The sequence below is a fragment of the Salvelinus sp. IW2-2015 genome, linkage group LG33, assembly GCF_002910315.2.
Source record: "Salvelinus sp. IW2-2015 linkage group LG33, ASM291031v2, whole genome shotgun sequence".
NCBI classification, from domain to species: domain Eukaryota; kingdom Metazoa; phylum Chordata; class Actinopteri; order Salmoniformes; family Salmonidae; genus Salvelinus; species Salvelinus sp. IW2-2015.
The window spans coordinates 34,450,863-34,457,687 of NC_036872.1; the positions used below are offsets into that span (position 1 = coordinate 34,450,863).

At 42.2% G+C, this 6,825-nt stretch overlaps 1 pseudogene; it reads right to left on the reverse strand.

Moving 5' to 3' along the window:
- Positions 1-6,825, reverse strand: part of LOC111957581 (whirlin-like) — a 125,627-nt pseudogene that overhangs the window by 62,601 nt on the left and 56,201 nt on the right.

The following is a 6,825-nucleotide window of genomic DNA, read 5'->3' on the forward strand; positions in this document are numbered from 1 at the left end:
ATTAAAAATACAGCGAGACTAAAGAATGATCACATGACCGGATCCTTTTGTACAATTTATATTTTTGTCAGTTAAAAAAGTGTCTGCCAGATTTTTACATAAAGCGCGTATAAAACCACAGAAGACTCTTACTCCCTCTCCTTCACAGCGCGTCTGAACCGTTGATGAGTTAGTGTTTTATTATTACTATTTCTGTGAATGGGGTGAAACAATTAAATAAGGATGTTAGCTATTGTGAACTATCATCGGGTTAATACCTTGAGTGCCCCAGATGGGTCTCTGCTAATGCTAGGTTTTAAATATAGTGATTCACGTTAATAGGTTAGTTCTTCTCATGACCGCCTAAGTGATGTAGATACCCAGGCCATATACTCCGCCCCTCCTCTGATCATCAGCCCAGAAGAGAGCTCGGTCCAGGTTCAGGTTTACCTTCAGGGACAGACGAGATGGGGCAGTACCAGACAGGAAGTGACAGTGGTAAGTGATGAGGTGCGTCCAAATTGCACCAATTATTTGAAGAACGCAACAAAGATTGTCAGAGCACCTTTCTTTACAAATTTCTTGTTTATATCAAAGGTGCAGAGGTAACATCAACCAATCCCTCCTACACATGAGGCTTGATGCCCAGAGGGAGGAGTCCAAATTAAAGACCTGACTCTCCATTGGCAGAGATTCATGCCCCTGGCTCCGCTCTAGATAAGCAACACATCATCATAGCCAGACCCAGGCCTCCATACAGGGTGAGTATAGTACTAAACAGGGGCTTCGTCCAAACAACATCCCATTCCCTATAGAGTGTACTAACTTTTGACCAGGGATAAAGGCCCAGGTCAAAAGTAGTGCACTATAGTATATAGAGAATAGGTGCATTTAAGAGCAGACGGGTCTCAGGCCCACATCGAGAGAGACTATATCACTGTCAATTTATGGACATATAAACATCTTCAGGCCTCCGAATCTCACCCAAATACAGGGGAATAACCAGTTAGAAATGTCTCTACATGAGTGAAAGTTAGCCCTCCTAACCCCTTATGTTTCCACACGATTTATTTTTAGTATATTGGCCTGTAGCCCTCTACTGTTCCACAGTTTATTTAGTGATTAAGTTAGTCCTGTAACCCTCTACTGTTCCCACAGTTTATTTAGTGAATTAAGTAGTCCGTAACCTCTACTGTTCCCACAGTTTATTTAGTGATTAAGTTAGTCGTAACCCTCTACTGTTCCACAGTTTATTTAGTGATTATAGTTAGTCCTGTAGCCTCTACTGTTCCCCAGTTTATTTAGTGATTAAGTTAGTCCTGTAGAGCCCTCTACTGTTCCCACAGTTTATTAGTGATTAAGTTAGTCTGTAACCCCTTACTGTTCCCACAGTTTATTTATGATTAAGTTAGTCCTGTACCCTCTACTGTTCCCACAGTTTATTTAGTGATTAAGTTAGCCTGTAACCTCTACTGTTCCCACAGTTTATTTAGTGATTAAGTTAGTCCTGTACCCTCTACTGTTCTCACAGTATTATTTAGTGATTAAGTTAGTCCTGTAGCCCTCTACTGTTCCACGTATTTATTTAGTGATTAAGTTAGCCTGTACCCTCTACTGTTCCACAGTTTATTTAGTGATTAAGTTAGTCCTGTAACCCTCTTACTGTTCCCACAGTTTATTATGTGATTAAGTTAGTCCTGTAACCTCTACTGTTCCACAGTTTATTTAGTGATTAAGTTAGTCCTGTACCACATCTACTGTTCCCCAAGTTTATTTAGTGATTAAGTTAGTCTGTACCCTCTACTGTTCCACAAGTTTATTTAGTGATTAAAGTTTAGGTCCGCTGTAAACTCTCTGTTTACATAGTTTATTTAGTATTAAGTTTCACGCTGTACACGACTATCTATGTTTCCACAGTTTGATGTGTAGTTAATAATGTTTAAGTCTCGCTTACAACCAATCTACTGTTTCCACAGTTTATTTTAGTGATTAGGATTAATGTTTAGGGTCCCTTACCCTCTTACTGTTTTCCCACAGGGTTTATTAGTGATTAAGTTACGTCTCTGTAACCGCTCTACTGTTCCGCGACTAGTTTATTTTGAGTGATTAAGTTAGTCCTGTTATCCCCAGTGGTTCCCACAGTTTAATGTTAGTGATTAGAGGTTGAAAGTTAGTCCGCTATACCTCTCTACTGTTCCCACATAATCTTACATTGTAGGAAGTTGGGCCTTCGGGGGAGGGAGTCCTTGCTAGACGCGGGAACGGTATAGTTTTTTTGACCATACATACAGGTCATATTATGTATTTTCCATATCAAGTAATATATGCTTTAAGTTGATTGGAGAATAATTTTTGTTGTTACATATAAGAAGAATAAACATTTTTGTTGCACCATATCCCTGGCCATTGAATGTTTGGCCGTTTGGAAACCTTGGCGTGTGGACTGTATGCGTACGAAACAAACCCGCTTGGGCAGTGGCTATGGTAAAGAGGAAAGGAAGCCACTACACATTACTTCATCCATGTATAACCAACAGGTTAAAGAACATTAACCTGTGTCAAATCGGATGGTTTTAGGAGTGATCCATGTCATTCCATCTCATGCAGTGATGTAGTGGTAAAATAAATGGTGTGTAAACTCTGTCAGTCTCAGTGAAAAAAGATACGCTCCCTATCCTTTCAATACGTTTTCTAAATCTAAGCCTGGTCTCTGGAAAGATTGAATAAGATGCGCTTGACATTTTGGCAGTGTTTCTTTGACAGAGATATGAAGAGCTGAGGGCTGTGTTGTGCTCCCCCACCCCCCATTTGCCCTCAGAACAGCCTCAATTTGTCTGGGCATGGATGTACAAGGTGTCGAAAGCGTTCCAAAGCGATACCGGCCCATGTTGACTCCACTGCTTCCCACAGTTGTGTCAAGTTGGCTGGATGTTCTTTGGGTGGTGGACCATTCTTGATACTCACGGTAAACTGTTGAGTGTGAAAAACCCAGCAGCGTTGCAGTTCTTGACACAAACTGGTGCGCCCATTTACCCTCACAAGCCATGTCTCAATTGTCTCAAGGCTTAAAAATCCTTGATGCCTGCAAGATCTATTTCGAACCCAGCCATGCCATGATACTATGGTGCCATGATTCAGTCATGCTGTTTACAAGCACACTAGTCCTGCCTCAGTCATCTGAGTTGAAAAAAAACCAGCAGACTAAAGAATGCAATGACCGACCCTTTTGTACATATTATATTTTTGTCAGTTAAAAAGTGTCTGCCAGGTTTTTACATAGCGAGATAAACCACAGAAGACTCTTACTCCCTCTGCTTCACAGCGTCTGAACCTTGTGGTTGTGTTTTATTCACTGTGATGGGGTGAAACAATTTAAATAGGATGTGCATGGTAATAATCGGTTAATACCTTGAGTGCCCCGTGGTCTGCAGCTGAGCCGGGGTCTACCCCAGTGATGTAGATACCCAGGCCATACTCCGCCCCTCCTCTGATCATCAGGCCCAGAGAGAGACCGTCGTCCAGGTTCAGGTTTACCTTCAGGGACAGACAGAGGGGGCAGTCACCAGACAGGAAGTGACAGTGGTAAGTGATGAMGTGCGTCCCAAATTGCAKCCAATTATTTGAAGAACGCAACAAAGATTGTCAGAGCACCTTTCTTTACAAATTTCTGTTTATATCAAAGGTGCAGAGGTAACATCAACCAATCCCTCCTACACATGAGGCTTGATGCCCAGAGGGAGGAGTCCCAAATTAAAGACCTGACTCTCCATTGGCAGAGATTCATGCCCCCTGGCTCCGCCTCTAGATAAGCAACACATCATCATAGCCKAGACCCCAGGCCTCCATACAGGGTGAGGTATAGTACTAACAGGGGCTTCGTCCCAAACAACATCCCATTCCCTATAGAGTGTACTACTTTTGACCAGGGATAAAGGCCCAGGTCAAAAGTAGTGCACTATAGTATATAGAGAATAGGATGCCATTTAAGACGCAGACGGGGTCTCAGGCCCACATCGAGAGAGACTATATCACTGTCAATTTATGGACATATAAACATCTCAGGCCCTCCGAATCTCACCCAAATACAGGGGAAAATAACCAGTTAGAAATTCTCTACATGATGAAGTTAGCCCTCCCCCGTAACCCTCTACTGTTCCCACAGTTTATTTAGTGATTAACTTAGGCCTGTAACCCTCTACTGTTCCCACAGTTTATTTAGTGATTAAGTTAGGCCTGTAGCCGTCTACTGTTCCCACAGTTTATTTAGTGATTAAGTTAGTCCTGTAACCTCTACTGTTCCCACAGTTTATTTAGTGATTAAGTTAGTCCGTAACCCTCTACTGTTCCCACAGTTTATTTAGTGATTAAGTAGTCCTGTAACCCTCTACTGTTCCCACAGTTTATTTAGTGATTAAGTTATTCTGTAGCCCTCTACTGTTCCCACAGTTTATTTAGTGATTAAGTTAGTCCTGTAACCCTCTACTGTTCCCACAGTTTATTTAGTGATTAAGTTAGTCCTGTAACCCTCTACTGTTCCCACAGTTTATTTAGTGATTAGTTAGTCCTGTAACCCTCTACTGTTCCCACAGTTTTTATTTAGTGATTAAGTTAGTCCTGTAGCCCTCTACTGTTCCCACAGTTTATTTAGTGATTAAGTTAGTCCTGTAACCCTCTACTGTTCCCACAATTTATTTAGTGATTAAGTTAGTCCTGTAGCCCTCTACTGTTCCCACAGTTTATTTAGTGATTAAGTTAGTCCTGTAGCCCTCTACGTTCCCACAGTTTATTTGTGATTAAGTTAGTCCTGTAACCCTCTACTGTTCCCACAGTTTATTTAGTGATTAAGTTAGTCCTGTAACCCTCTACTGTTCCCACAATTTATTTAGTGATTAAGTTAGTCCTGTAGCCCTCTACTGTTCCCACAGTTTATTTAGTGATTAAGTTAGTCCTGTAACACTCTACTGTTCCACAGTTTATTTAGTGATTAAGTTAGTCTGTAACCTCTACTGTTCCCAGTTTATTTAGTGATTAAGTTAGTCCTGTAACATCTACTGTTCCACAGTTTATTTAGTGATTAAGTTAGTCCTGTAACCCACTTACTGTTCCCACAGTTTATTTAGTGATTAAGTTAGTCCTGTAACCCTCTACTGTTCCACAGTTTATTTAGTGATTAAGTTAGTCCTGTAGCCCTCTACTGTTCCACAGTTTATTTAGTGATTAAGTTAGTCCTGTAGCCCTCTACTGTTCCACAGTTTATTTAGTGATTAAGTTAGCCCGTAGCCCTCTACTGTTCCCACAGTTTTTTAGTGATTAAGTTAGCCCCGTAGCCCTCTACTGTTCCACAGTTTATTTAGTGATTAAGTTAGTCTGTAACCTCTACTGTTCCCACATTTATTTAGTGATTAAGTTAGTCCTGTAGCCCTCTACTGTTCCCACAGTTTATTTAGTGATTAAGTTAGCCCGTAGCCCTCTACTGTTCCCACAGTTTATTTAGTGATTAAGTAGTCCTGTAACCCTCTACTGTTCCCACATTATTTAGTGATTAAGTTAGTCCTGTAGCCTCTACTGTTCCCACAGTTTATTTAGTGATTAAGTTAGTCCTGTAGCCCTCTACTGTTCCCACAGTTTATTTTGTGATTAAGTTAGTCCTGTACCCTCTACTGTTCCCACAGTTTATTTAATGAGTAAATCTGTTTTTAAGATCCTTGGGCTGTGTTTGGCCGTCCTCGTAGTTTACTTTTAAATCTGCAGTGCTGTGTAAAGCTGTGTCCCGTACCCCCGGCTGCCTGCCTGGTCTGTGGCGCTGACGATGCAATCTCACATCAATAGATGAGAGAGGTACTGGACAGAGCAGAGGAGTGCACTGGGCAGGGATGGGCTACATCCCAAATGGAACCTTATTCACTACATAGATCACTACCAGGGCCCATGGGGTTCTGTTCAAAAGTAGTGCACTACATAGGGAATAGGGTGCCATTTTAATGCAACCTGTGTATATGGAGAGCTCAGTGAGGCTCCACATCGATTTCTGCCCCCATTCTCCTTCTCATGTTCACCCCCTCCATTAGTTGTTTGTTGTCAAACATGAGTGGCCATTTGACCCATATGTCAGCCATATTGAAACAACTGAYAGAAAATATATTTTAGATTCTCTGAGGTATTCAATCTACTCACTGTCTTCTCCTGTGTGTGTCCTGTACGTCTCTGGCTGTGTTGTGGTCCCAGGGTGCTTTGCTGCTCCAGGTCGGAGGGAGGGGACACGCTGCGGCCATGAGGATCCACCCAGGCATAAATGTTGTTGGTGACATACCCCCCGGGGATCCGGCCCACTGAACACACTGACATGGCCAGCTTCTTACAGCCTTTCAGGACCTGTATGGAGGACAGGGGAAGGGATTTAATTCAGTTCAGTTCAGTTAGAAACACTTTATTCATCACAAAGGGCAATTGAATTTGGGCATGTGAGAGTCAGCAACAACAACACGACAGTATACCTCAGACACAGGTATCACACATGACATGTAGTACAGCAGTGTGAGAGGAAGATGACAGGGTGTTTGTAATACATCAGTGTGGGAGGAAGATGACAGGGGTATGTTTGTAATACAGCAGTGTGGGAGGAAGATGACAGGGTGTTTGTAATACAGCAGTGTGGGAGAAGATGACAGGGGTTTGTTTGTAATACAGCAGTGTGGGAGGAAGATGACAGGGGTGTTGTTTGTAATACAGCAGTGTGGGAGGAAGATGACAGGGTGTTGTTTTGTAATACAGCAGTGTGGGAAGGAAGATGACAGGGGTGTTTGTTAATACAGCAGTGTGGGAGGAAGATATCTCCTGAGAGTCCAT